This window comes from Amblyomma maculatum, chromosome 1 (genome assembly GCF_055883805.1).
Source record: "Amblyomma maculatum isolate TAMU_Amacu chromosome 1, ASM5588380v1, whole genome shotgun sequence".
NCBI classification, from domain to species: domain Eukaryota; kingdom Metazoa; phylum Arthropoda; class Arachnida; order Ixodida; family Ixodidae; genus Amblyomma; species Amblyomma maculatum.
In genome coordinates, this window is record NC_139344.1 from 245,629,120 (window position 1) to 245,642,845 (window position 13,726).

A 13,726-nucleotide genomic window follows, 5' to 3' on the forward strand; every position below is an offset into this window, starting at 1 on the left:
TCGTAACTGATTATTCTTTGCATTGCAGTGAAGCATCCACATTATGTGACGGGGCCATTTGCGAAGAGGCACCACTGCTACTGCTGCGTACTGCAAAAAGTGCCGTGCACTGATGATTGTGTTAAACATAGGTAGTAATCAGTGTAGTTTTTATATGCATTGATGTGACATTGTACCCATGTGTAAAAATAAAATGTAAAGCAAAATGTCTGCAAATGTTTTATCCCAGTGAAATCGGAACCAAAACTAAATGCACTTGGGGGGGGGGGGGGGGGGGGTTCATTTCTTCAACGCCGTTGTTAAAGTGCTGGGCCCCGTCACTTTAGTCATCGAGCCTCGGCTTACCCTTTGCGCAGCGCTCGTCATGAAGTGTGCTGTGTTCAGCGTTCGTAAGCAACTCTAGTAGGGCGTTCGCTCGTGTAGCGCTGTCGAAATGCGATATTCCACGTAAAGGGCCATTTCGAGTCTTGCTAACTTATCAAACTTAGTGTGTGTGCTTGTGTATGCTGCGCTCATTCTGAAGGATGGGTGCTCTAGTTTGAAGGGATCGGAAGGAGGAGAGTTCTATTCAATGCGACTACAAGTTGGATCTGCCAAATTATGCAGCACTACTTTTGCTGAACTTGTATAAAGGCAAACAGCTGTCTGCATGACTACGCAGTTGTCTTTAGAGGTAAGCAATGCTTACAATCTGAATTTGAAGTTCGACGACATATTGTATCGTAATGCGCGCTAGTTTCCGTATTCCTGTGTGTGTTTTTGTGTTCGTGTCCGCCCGTGCTAGCTTAAATTTATAGTTGGTGGTCAATATAACAGCAGTGTTTTGTGACACAGGTACTCAGATCACTTTAAAAGCATGCACGTTTTTGGCTGTGTCTTTTGACTGCTGGATCAATCCAACCTAGGATTGCGATCCTGTTGGTATTACAAAAGTTAATTTCTCTGCGTCTGGATTTACGTTTCTCATCGCATGAATTTTTTTTTTTTTTTTTTTTTGTGCTCATCTTGTGTCTGGTTGCCTAGACTGTAGGCTCTTACATTTTGATTGCACCGGATTTGTTATTGGTTTTGTGCTCACTATGGTTTTGGACAGGCATTGACAGGTTTTTCTCAGCACGATGATCGTGCTGCCCAGACAAAGACAAGTCTCCTTGTCGAAATGTTGGCTTGGCTTGCAAACTCAGGCTTCCCTACAACATTTGCTCAGTGCTCTTTCATGCCTTAGACATCTTCTTTCTTTTGTTGTACCTTTGTTTTTATGGGTCACATAAAACGTTGAGTTACCTTTCTTTCTTTTTAAATCATTGCTTGAAACAGATTAATACAGTGCAGTATAGTGATAGGGGCAAGGAAGACTGATGCAAACACAGGAACAACGCAGTTTATAGACTTGAACCGGCTTATAGAGCCTCCAGTTCCAAGACAGTACAAAGAAAAGAAACAGCAAAACACATCATGCAACTGTTACTTTGTTGCTCCAGTCCTTCCCTCTAATGTTTAACATGCTCATGGGCATATAATAACAACCCTTTTCCGCTCAAGTGCATGGGCGGCATGGTAGCATACTTAAAAAATTTTGAAATGGCCTCAGCTTCTGCCATCAGTCTTGTGTTTGTGTCACAGCATTTGTGCAGAATAGCTGCTCTTTTAAAGGCAGGTTTGCATTTCTTACACTTGCTGCAGTGTTTGCTTACCTTACCCGACGTTCGATCTGTGTCTGAGTTTTCTTGAGTGACATATATCCTGCTCTCCGAGACCTCATTTCTCAAAGGTGGAGTTCAGGTATGTCGAAAGCAACTCCAAAAAACTTGATCTCCATCTTTGTTCATACAGTGTGAAGGTCATATTCTCTCTCAACGAAGTGGAATTTGTATTGGTAAATGCTTTGCGCCTGTCTTGAGTGATATATATGTCTCTCCAAGACTGCAAGTTTCAGGATCAGTGCACCAAGCGTGATGTAAGCCATGGTCTTTATGTTTAAGGATGCTGTCCTTGCAGTTCTGAATGATGTCAGTGGGGTGCTTTTAGACATAAGTGTCCCAAGTTGTAACCATGTTCACTGTCTGCCTTCAAATGTAAAGGTAACCATTCAGTGCCCAGCTGATGACCACATTAGGTGTCTGGATTTGTGCTTGCATTTTGGCCCCAAGCATGTATGCTGAGCCTGGGAGCTAAGGGGCAACAAGCCAGTTCTTGTGCATGCCTCGACACATTCGAAACTGGTAAAGAGACCTATAGTAAGTTGTTTCATGAGCGCTCTTGAAAACTCATGTGCACGCCAGCAGGAAGATGCATTTCAGAGCCAACTGCGCCGTTTTAAAGAAGCCAGGTGTTCAGCGAATCTTCTTTTCACTGCTGTAGCAGAGAGCTTTCTGCTATCAGGAAGCGACTTAAAGCAAACAACAGTTAAAGGAAGGTGTCTGTGATACTGTGTTTACAGACTGGGCAAAACGAGAGAAAGAAGATGGCTACACAGTATAAAAAAGCACTGAATAGGGGTTGAGGAGAAGCCTCAGTTTGCAAGCCGAGCCAATGTTTTGACAAGTGGACCTGTCTTTGTCTGGGTGCAGATGAAGACAAGTCTTCTTTTCGAAATGTTGACTCGGCTTGCGAACTGAAGCTCCCCGTCAAACCTTGTTCAGTGCTTTCATATTGTGTCTACATACTGTATCACACAACCTAAAAAAGATTGTAAAGAAAGCATGAACTGATGTTGTCTTCTTCGTGCCAAAGAAATGGAACCAGTGGTGCAAAAAAAGGTAATTCTGAGAGCATTGTAGAACCCGTCTGTGTGGCCAAACATTGCCCGTGTCAGCTAAACTGCAGAAAAAAAAAAAAAACAAGTATTTCACTTTCTTGTTAAGTGGAAATATGTATATCAGCCAGAGGGGCGTCTGAACAAAATTTTGCAGGAGGCTAGAAGGATCTGAAAGAGATCAACTTGGGTGAGCTCAGCCAAATTTGCAGAGTCTCTAAGAACTGCACACCTGCCCTTGGAAGAACAGCTGTTCTGTACAAAGACTATGACACCCCCACATGAGTAACAGCAAAAGCTCAGGCTTTTTCAAATTTCTTTGATAAGTGTGTCAGCACACCATCAGTGCACCTGACAAGAAGAGTTGTTTTGAGCACCCCCAAACATTTGAACCGAACAACTGCCCCACCCAGTGTAGGTGTGTAGGATGCATTTGAATTGGTTTTGCACCCCCCGCCCCCCAAAGAAAAAAATTCCTGCTGACGCTCATGTTATACCTCTGTCACAAGAGCAATCTCAATCTCCATTGAGTGAATGGCGATTGACATTTTCGGTGGTCATCGAGATGCACCACTGCCACAATGCGAATTTCAATGGTCATTGAGTAGTGAGCATGTGACCCGACAGATCAAGCCGTGGGTAACAACATCTAGTAAAAATATGAACTGAAATAGTATTAAACAAGGTGTATATCACACTAGTGCTCTTTTTGAATGAAAGTTCGTTCAGAGAAGGCTATTCAAATACCTCACAGCACGGCATAACCCACAGGCATTGCAGGCGAGCAACGCCGGAACGACGACGAATGATTTGCATTTGCCGCATCCATTTTGTGCCAGGATTCTGACACAGCTCCGTGGTTGATTTCGCTGCGTTCGTAGTTTCTATCGTTAAAAGCACATATGGGGCTCTTCTTTGTCTTATCTGTCGGAAAGCGTGGTAAAAGGCGAACATGAGCAAAACGCTGCAGCATGCTGCACTGCCATTTAAAAAAAATCGTCAGTTTGTTTACATCTGAACACCGCACATTATCTAGAGCGATCATTTTGACTCCCGAAAAACTAGTTAATGAACTGTTTAATCTATACTCCGTTTCATACATCAGGCGCAACGCAGCGAAAGCTACACAAGTAGTCCGCAAGAAAAGAGAAAGAAGCGTATCACTACGTGCTCGTTTCATGGCCGAGTGGTTTCTGCGGAAACGGGCTCTGTTCCGAGCATACACGTTTGCAATAACCTGCTTCACGTGCCTGGACATCTTCACAGTGTGGATCTTATAGAAAAAATCTGCTCAGATATCGCTGCGTTGCACTGCTTGAAGGTATGTGAAGGGCATCGTTGGCAGGGTTGCGAGGCAGCGAAAACGAGACACGAACGACAACGCGAGGCACCGAAAACATGACACGAACGAAAATGACAAACAAAACATACAAACTCACCGAATCCGATTTTTTCTCCTTAAAAAAAGGTGATTTTTGTGGAGTTGATGGCAAATACAAGATTTATTAAGCTTGCAGACAAAGCAACTGTTGCAAATTTGCAAGGTCGCAGCAGAGCACCAGAGTAAGATGACCAGCGTGGCAGGCTTCTCATTCTGAACAGCCCGTGCCAAGCTTGCGCTCCGAGCACGCGCTGTACATCTTTATTTTCCTCTAACACGGCTGGTAACGGTGATCTCAGCGCCTCCGCTTTATTCGCCGCGAGATCGACCTAGAGGTGGTGCCATCGTTACTCCGGTAGTGTGGATTGGCAGCCGGCGGCGCTCGCAGAAACGCACACTGCGTAGGTCTGCTTCCAAGTTTACGGCGGGTTTGTTGGCGATGAAAACATGTCTTGTGCAGTATTTCTGCAATATTGCCGAAAGAAATCCAAGGATTTCGCCAATGCAGCAGAAGAAGAGCGGATTTTAGGAAAACAAAGCACGCAACCACCAGTCTTCTAGATTTACTTTGCACGTTTCTTGCGTTGTAGCGCGCTCACGCGCCTAATGCTTGGGCCTGCCTAATGACAGCTTTTTCTTATCGACTTTTAAACAGTTTGCGCGTGTCTCATGCGAGTGAGACCGGCGAATTTAGTGTCAAGCCCACGCAGATACAAGGTTCGTGCTCTGACCTGCAGTAATTTAGATTTGAATCGAGAAAGCCTGGTCCATTATATCGTACTTCACTCGAGGATTAAGCAGGTTAAATGTAGCATTGGCAGCGCTTTGCATGGTGAGTTGCTTTAGACTGAGTGCACATCAACTCTGGCCCAGACAACCGCGTACAAGTATTCCCCAAAAATGAGATCACGCCGACACTATACAGGAAACCTCGCTGCACTGGAAAGCTGATTGTTCACGTGTACAGCGCTGAGTGGGTTGAATTTGCCTAGATGCTTTTTGCGGCCTCTGTCATAGAATGTGATAGTGTATTAATTCATGCGCCACTAACTGTAAATGATTTCCTGAAACCGAGGAAAGTATAAGGGATTTTTGATGTGTGTGATGTTATATAACGGTAAATTAGTAGTGTAATTATTTTGTTTTGCAATGCGAATAAATTTCACCATGTGAGAGAATTTTTACACACTTGACAGAATTTACAATAATCAGCGATTAATTTTCAGTAACGTTAAAGTGCAAGCTACGAATTACTCGCTGCGAAGACATTGTTATAAACTGCGCATGGGCACTGTCATGTTCTGGGAAGCAATTTTACAGGCTGAAAATTTCTCTATCACTAATTATTTAACGGACTAAATCTTATGCGAAGTAAAATATTAGGGTTGCTTCCAAAACAGATGCCGGATATAAAACTATTCCGAAAAAAATGGAGGCCATCTTATCATGCGTCTGTAAAAATGTATTTATCCCCGAACTAAACTCTGATATTTAAGCCCGCATGAAGCTGTTTTACTCCCCTTGTCAGAAATGACGAGTTTTGTCGGAAGACAGCACTTGGACGAAAAGGGATTATAATGATTATATTAGGCTACCAGTAAAGTACATTGATCTAGGTGTATTATGTAATATTTAGGGTAACAATTAGGTGCAGGGAATATGTTTACGAAACATTCGAGCATTTCTCTAAAGCAAAATGTGCTCACTAAAACGTTTACGGATGCACTGAAGCTTTAAAAAAAAAAAAAAAAAAGCATATTGGCCCGGGTTTAACGCATGAAAGCGGCATCGGCTATGACGGATGATTGCAGAGGCTGGTTTTGGTGTCGTTTTTTTTTTTTTTTTTTTTTTCATTATTAACACCACATTTACCACGTGAGATTGTTTATTGTGCAGTCAAATCCAACAGCAGGGGAACGCCTTTCGAAACGGTTGTGATTGAATCCCCCGTTCTCGAAATCAGCATTCGAGCACCCTTACCATTGAGACACTGCGACAGAGGTTTAAAAGCAAAAAAAATAAAGAGTACTCACACAACTCTATCGTGCATACAGACGGCATAGTAGGCATAGAGTGGTCTGTTCAAACTGCATTCTGCTATATAAAGCAGTCTGCGGTGGCATATGTTTTAGTAGCTGCGGTATTCCAAACAGAAACGGGAATATGCGATTTCTGATCGTTTGCATTAACTTTTATTGACGGAAACGACCTTTTTTGCTTTGACACGGCGGTAACGACAGTACCACTTCGTTTGAGACATTGCATTTCAAAGGATCTCATGCGCCAAAGACCGCGATGGATGATGTCCTTATCCAAGCATGACATGTTCGATACGGACAAGTATATATTTTTTTAATGAAGTGTGGGGTTATAGACTTCATATTTATTTTGCAAGAGGCATATAGGTAAGCAAAAGCTCACAGGAACTGCGAAACAAACAAAAACACTACTGTGCACTTCGCATGCGCGCGCGTAAATCACTGCGGGCTGGCACGCGACGCGAAAACTCATCCACACTGAGTAGGTTTCACCGCTGAGCCGCAAGGTGGCGACTCTGCTCGATCTTGAGGCCAATAGCATCGGCGGGCGCTATAGGACCCCCCCGCCTAGACGGAATGGCGAAATGTATGCGCCGACGAGGCACAGATGGGGGTGGAACGGCGGCCAGCAGGTCTGCAGATAAGCCGGAAACATCTGAGGAGAGCTCCTGGGGAGGTGTCCCGAGGTACGCGGGTTTGAGGCGATCTAGAGAGATGACCTCTTCATGACCATCCAGCAGGATTGTCGCCGACTTTGTCGTCCTGTTGAGGACGCGGTACAGGCCGTCGTATGAAGGGGTAAGAGGCGCCTTTACAGCGTCTCGTCTGAGAAACACATGCGTCGAGGAAGCAAGGTCTGGGTGCATGAAGACGATGGGCAGATGAGCGAGGCGGCACTGGGCGCGGATGCTGAAGACAGTCTTGTAGGCGATGAAGGTATTGTAGGGGCTGTGACGAGGGAGCCGAAGATACGAACAAGTCTCCGGGAAGCCGCAGGGATGTACCGAAGACGAGTTCAGCCGCCGAATAGCCAAAGTCACGACGCAGGACGGCACGTAGGCCTAGGAGCACCATAGGGGGGTGGTCGACCCAGTGCTCGCGATCTAGGCGCGCAGTGAGGGCAGCCTTGAGCTGGCGATGGAGCCGCACGACCATGCCGTTGGCACAGGGAAGGTATGATGTGGTGCGGCAGTGTTTAGTGCCGAGTAGCCGTGTGAGCGAAGTGAAGAGGGCACATTCGAATTGGCGGCTGCGATCCGTGGTAACAATGCCGGGGCAGCTGAAGCGGGAAACCCACGCTGAAACGAAAGCTCTGGCAACTGTTTGCGCAGTAATGTCCGGAATTGGAACGGCTTCGGGCCAACGGGTGAAGCGGTCAACCATCGTCAGAATATACTTGTAGCCCTTCTAGGGTGGAAGCGGTCCAACCAGGTCAGGATGAATATGGTCAAAGCGCGATCCAGGCGGCGGGAAAGACTGAGGGGGAGTCTTGGTATGGCGTGTAACTTTGGCGGACTGGCAAGGAAGGCACGAGCGGGCCCACTGGCAAACGTCGGTGTTAATGTTCGGCCAGACGTACCGCTGGGTAACGAGGCGCTGCGGGGCTCGAATGCTAGGATGGCAGATGTCGTGGAGGGAATGGAAAATGGCACGACGAAAGGCCTCCGGGATGAACGGTCACAGTAGGGCCGATGATATGTCGCATTAGAGCGATCCGGGTACAAACAGATGAGGCACGAGCTGCAGACCTCCTCGGGGGTGGACACGAAGGGCTTGCAGCTCAGGGTTTTCAAGCTGCGCCCGGGCCAGAGATTGCCAGTTCACAGCAGGGGAAGACACGCCGATGGTGGTAATGCGTGAAAGTGCGTCAGCTACCTCATTGTCGGTGCCTTTGATATGTCGAATATTGGTTGTGAACTCCGATATGTAGGCCAGCTGACGAAGTTCACGGGCGACATACTTCGAAGAGTTCGTGCGGAACACATACACCAGAGGCTTATGGTTCGTGAGAACGTAAAATGGCTGGCCCTCCAAGAAGTGGAGATAGTGCTGGATGGTGGAGTAGATGGCAAGCAGCTCACGGCCAAATACGCTGTAGTGAGTCTCGGCAGGCTGGAACTTCCGAGAGAAGAAACCCAATGGGTGCCACTTGTAGTCGATCTGCTGCTGGAGGACCGCACCAATGGCCACGCTAGAAGCATCCGCCATGATGCGAGTGGGCGCGGAAGTCCTAGGGTGGATGAGGACGACTGAATCGGCGAGGGCTTGTTTTGCAGCCGTGAAAGCGGCCTGAGCTTCGGGAGACCAGGAAATCGTGGAGGATGAGGACTTGGTGGTGCGAAGAAGGTCAGTCAGGGGGTGAAGAAGCTCGGCGCAGTGCAGAATAACACGGCGTGAAAAATTCACTCGGCCCAGGAACTCACGGAGCTTGCGTAGGGTAGTGGGTGCTGGAAAGTCCTTAACAGCCTGGACGTGAGAAGGCAATGGACGAATTCCCAGCACCGAGATGTGGTGGCCCAAGAATTCAAGCTCAGAAGAGCCAAAAACATATTTCTGGGCATTGACGACCAAACCAAACTCTTGGAAGGGTTGAAAGAGTTCCCGGAGGTGACGCTCATGATCCTGTGGAGAACAACTCGCGACGAGGATGTCGTCGATGTAGGCAAATACCGCCAGGAGTCCACGCGTCACTTCAGCAATGAACCTTTGGAAAGTTTAAGCTGCGTTGCGTAGCCCAAATGGCATGCGCACATACTCAAACAGTCCGAAGGGTGTAGTGATGGCCGTCTTCGGAATATCGGCCGGCTCAACAAGGATTTGGGGGTACGCCTTGACAAGGTCCACTTTACTAAAGATCTTGCAGCTTTCCAGATGTCCAGTGAAGTCTTGGATGTGTTGAAGGGGATAGCTGTCGTGGACTGTGTGAGCGTTGAGAGCCCGGTAGTCGCCCCACGGACGCCAGTCACCCGGTTCTTTCTTGGGCACCAGATGGAGTGGTGAGGCCCAAGCGCAGGAGGAAGGCCAATAATACCCAGCTGGAGCATGTGGTCGAATTCCCGTTTTGCAATAGCCAGATGCTATAGGGAACCTGCGCTGCCCAGGGGGCACGCTTAAAATCTGACACCCAGCGCCGCCTGGTTTCAAAATGAGCAAGCGTATAGTAGGACGGAGTACGCCGCTCGTCGTACCGTGGCTACGCCCATCGGCGGATCTGGAACTTTCTATTTCGTGCATAATGCTTTTATCGCAAGTTTATTGTTGTGAAGAACTTGGAGTTTTCTTTTTAATTGCTTGAAGGCGCCACCGGACCTCCTCAGTTGTATGCCAGCTTGGCGACGAGTCGAGGCGCTGCTGGAATATAGAAGCTAGAGAGTCACTGCGCGTAGGTTTGAAACGGTTGTGAGTTCAGTCTTTTTTTTTTTTTCTTGCTATTGGGCACTTGCAAAGTACAGCGTCTCTGCACTGTGAATTACGGGCACACTTTCTGGCAAATAATATTGTCCTGCTATGAAGCATCGCTAGTGGAGGGCAAATATATCACAGCAAAATGAAACGACCTCCCTGCTATATTAACATTCAGTACGATTTGGCAATACTGCGTGCGTTAAGAGCATTGAACACATGCAATAATTACCTACTGCCAATTTAAGGAGTAGTAATGATTCAACTAGCTTCGTGATGAGACAATTTATCAATTAAATTGGTGTCTCATGTGTCACGAAATATAATGCACTGTTATTAGGGTGATGCCGTTGAACACTTCTGTAGGAAAACAAAGGCCTGCAGTCGAATTTCGGCACTTGCCTATTTACGTCAACAAACGACATGCAACTGATGGGTTTATTTGTCTTTTGTTTATTCTTCGAAGCGAATAACACAGAGATCAGCTGGGAAGCATGCATCTAAAAGGCTCACGCTGCTAGCACTGTAAAACGTTAAGTGGCCGCAATTGTCCTGTTCATAAATGTTGGCCGGAAATTATCGGTGCCCTACAATATGAGAGCGTTGGGGAGAGTTGTCATACTTTAAATCTCCTTAGTCTAAACCCGTGCTCTCTATCTTAATAGCCAAGAATGAACTACATCGTAGGATGGGATTAGTATTGGGGATGGTTAATGCAGAAAAAAAAAAAAAAACAGTACGAACTTTAAACAACAAAGTTGCTATGCTTTGTTCCTTGCACAGGATGAAAACTGTAGCAGGCACCATTTAACGGTGGGATGTGTGCGGATACACTGACGTATCCTCCATCCCACTTTCTCGTTCCACCCGCCTCGTGCGCCGACTGCGACTGGAGATTGGCGTATCTATACTATTTCATGCCCAAATAAACGACTCGAGCACTCATGGTCAATTATCAGCATGTCATTCATGGTGAAGCAGCTAGATCGTGCAGCGCGATAGGCAAGTTCTGGATTGAATATGAAGAATATCTACATGTTAATTTGTAGGTGTGCTAAAACAAATATTGCATGAATGTTTTCAGCTGTACTTCAGCCAGCAGACTAAATCATCCAACTTAAAAACAAAAAAGTACTTTCTTTGACGCAATACGCCTTTTATTCGAAGCAAACAACGAACGAATTAATTCTCTAATTGTAGAGCTTTTTTAAATCAAAGCTCATTTACTGACGCATTGAAAAATTGTTGAACGGTCACTAGGTGAGTTGCGATAGTTTAATGCAGAAAGAAGTCTGAAGGCATGCCGGTGAAAGCATTACGCGACTCTGCAATTCCAACGAAATATTATGTATTCGGATAGGTTGCTAACTCTCTCGGTTTGTCATCTAGATGTTCGCATAATGCATATCAGGATGCCACTTACATTCGCCCTTTGTTGACTTTAAGTTGTCGTCCATCTTGCAAAGGCCCCACTCACGCCCAGTTCTAAAAGGCGCCCTTCACAAAATGTTCTCATCTGGTTGCGAAACTGATAAACGCAAATAAACAGAACTTTATATCTACAGGTGCAGACAGAAGTAAACGGAGCACGCTTTTAAGTTCAAATTAAAATCACGCTTTCTACACTGGTGATGAAAAAATATTTGTCCTAGTGAAAAGGCACTGACGTCTAGTACCGGATCGCACATACCACGACTGCCAATTTCAATTATGCAATGCATGAAAAATAATAGAAGAAAGAACAAAGCGTGCTCCGCTTACTTTTGTCTGCAGGGGTACGGTACGGCAGAAGCCACGTTACGAAGTGCAATGAGCAGCGCTCAAACGAGAAGCTCAACAATCCCCCGTACTTATCCAGTCTGCTGAATCGAGCTGAGTTCTACCACGGCTGTGTTTTGTACAGCTGCGGTGGAATAGAGTACAGAACAATCTTTTTATCATAACCGAGCGCTTCTAAACGCAGAATCATGCCTTTGGTTTCGCGATAAATTAGACGCTCTTCAGTGCCTCCAGCCGCGGCAGCTTCAGCCGTCCTAGCAAGGCAGTGGCACGACGGCCACCAGGCGGCGCTGGTGGTACGCGGAAAACTAAGCAGGGAACTCCTAAGCAGGAAACTCCTGTGGAACATATTAAAAGAAGAAAGTATCGGTTATGAGATAATAGAGTTCCTACAGGAAATATACCGGGATAAAGTAGAAATTACGTGGGAAAGGATAAGAAGTACGGAGGATGTCAAAGTATGCAAAGGATTAAGACAAGGCTGTCCTCTATCACCGGTGCTGTTCATGCTTTATATGATAAACCTGGAACGGAGGACACAAGACAGTAACCTAGGTTTTAACCTGTCATATAGATTAGGTGGAAAGGCGGTAGAGCAGCGCCTCCCTGGTTTGATCTATGCAGACGATATTGTGCTGCTAGCTGAGAGTCTGGAAGAATTGCAAACTCTAGTTAAGTATTGCGGAGACGAAGGGGGCGCTCTAGGCTTCAGTTTCAGCGCAATTAAGTCGGGTCTGATGATTTTCAACGGCTCAACTGATCAGGGTCTTAAAATACAAGGCCATGAAATACCCAGAGTAGAAGAATATAAATATCTGGGGGTATGGGTAAACAAAGGATTGGCATACATTGGAAAGCATGAGCAATCACTTAAGGCCAAAGGGCGAAGGAATGCTGGGATAATGAAGCATAGGGCAATGTGGGGAAACAACAGGTATGAGGTTTTGAGGGGTATTTGGAAAGGTATTATGGTGCCCGGACTTACTTTCGGAAATGCGGTTTTATGCCTAAAATCAGAGGTACAGTCGACATTAGAAACAAATCAGAGATCCGTTGGACGATTAGCACTAGGTGCCCACGGCAAAACTACAAATGAGGCGGTACAGGGAGATATAGGCTGGGCATCTTTCGAAATATGGGAAGCTCAGAGTAAAATATTATATGAGGAACGCCTGAGGAAATTGGACAGTAACAGATGGGCAGCTAAGGTATTTAAATACCTGTACCTAAAAAGCGTTGACTCACAATGGAGGAAAAAAACTAGGAAACTAACTAGTAAATATGCTAGTAACAAGGACGGAGAAATAAAGAGCATTAAGCAACAGGTGAAAAACACAGAAGGTAAAAATTGGATAAATTCGATGAAAAAAAAAAAAACAGAGTGTGGAATTATACCGAAAGTGGAAAATGCAGATCAGGAAGGAAGATTTCTTTGATAACTCAAGAGGCAGTGCCCTACTTTTTGAAGCTAGATCAGGGTGCCTTAGAACACGCAGCTACAAAAAGAAGTTTAACAATGGAGATGACGCATGTACTGTATGTGGAAACTCCAGTGAAACAATTGACCATATTATACTCTAATGCAATGGTATCCATCCGGAGGTTGATGCAGGCGCAATCACTGTTCCTGAAGCTCTGGGGTTTAGAGATAACAGTGGCCGGGTGAATAAACCGGCGGTGGAAACTAGCAAAAAACGGCTGGAAGATTGGTGGCTTAAAAGCAGAGAAGTGACATAATGTTAGTAATGTAGGAGCAAAATTTAATAAATAGAATGATGGTTTAGTTAACCATTCTAAATCAATAATTAAGATATATGGAGAAAAATGAGCATGGTAGCTACTGCTACCACCCCGTTTCAAAGGGGACGCTCCTATATTCCACCCATTCCACCACCATCCAAACTCCAGCGCAGGTTCCCTATACAACCATTATTTCCCCTCGTCAAGAGCAGGCACTATTTTTCATCACGGGTGCTGGGAGTGAAAACAAGGGCTTTAGCTTTTGCAGTGTTGCACTTGATGTATGAAACAGAGTATAGTGTCAATAATTTAATCCAGAACATTTTTGCTTTTTCTTTTTTATTTATTTTTTCTTTTTTTTTTTGGTTTTTCACCTTAGGGTGAATGTAGCGCTGCTCTCAGTGTTCCTTGGAATTCCAGTGGTTATTCTTGAACCTCTTCTGATTGTGTTCAAGTGTCATTGAAAACCGCTGTGTAAAAGTGGCCGATCCCCATCAAGTTCAATCTCCCATCGACTCAATGGGCATTGAAACTCTGCCCGTGTGACAGCAGTATTAGTGAGCGCCTTTTTTTGCATCTGTCTACTGCTATGCTGTATTCTGCTGTATCATGAACCAACATGCTAGGTAG

The 13,726-nt window shown here is 45.6% G+C and overlaps 1 long non-coding RNA gene across 7 annotated transcripts in view; it reads left to right on the plus strand.

The window, feature by feature from the left end:
• The first annotated feature begins 316 nt into the window (after positions 1-316).
• LOC146206141 (uncharacterized) overlaps positions 317-13,726 on the plus strand; it is a 195,608-nt gene continuing 182,198 nt past the window's right edge. For all 7 annotated transcript variants that reach the window (XR_014704363.1, XR_014704361.1, XR_014704362.1 and 4 more), the window contains exon 1: positions 317-673. This is a non-coding gene — a long non-coding RNA (uncharacterized LOC146206141). The remainder of the gene's footprint in view (positions 674-13,726) is intronic.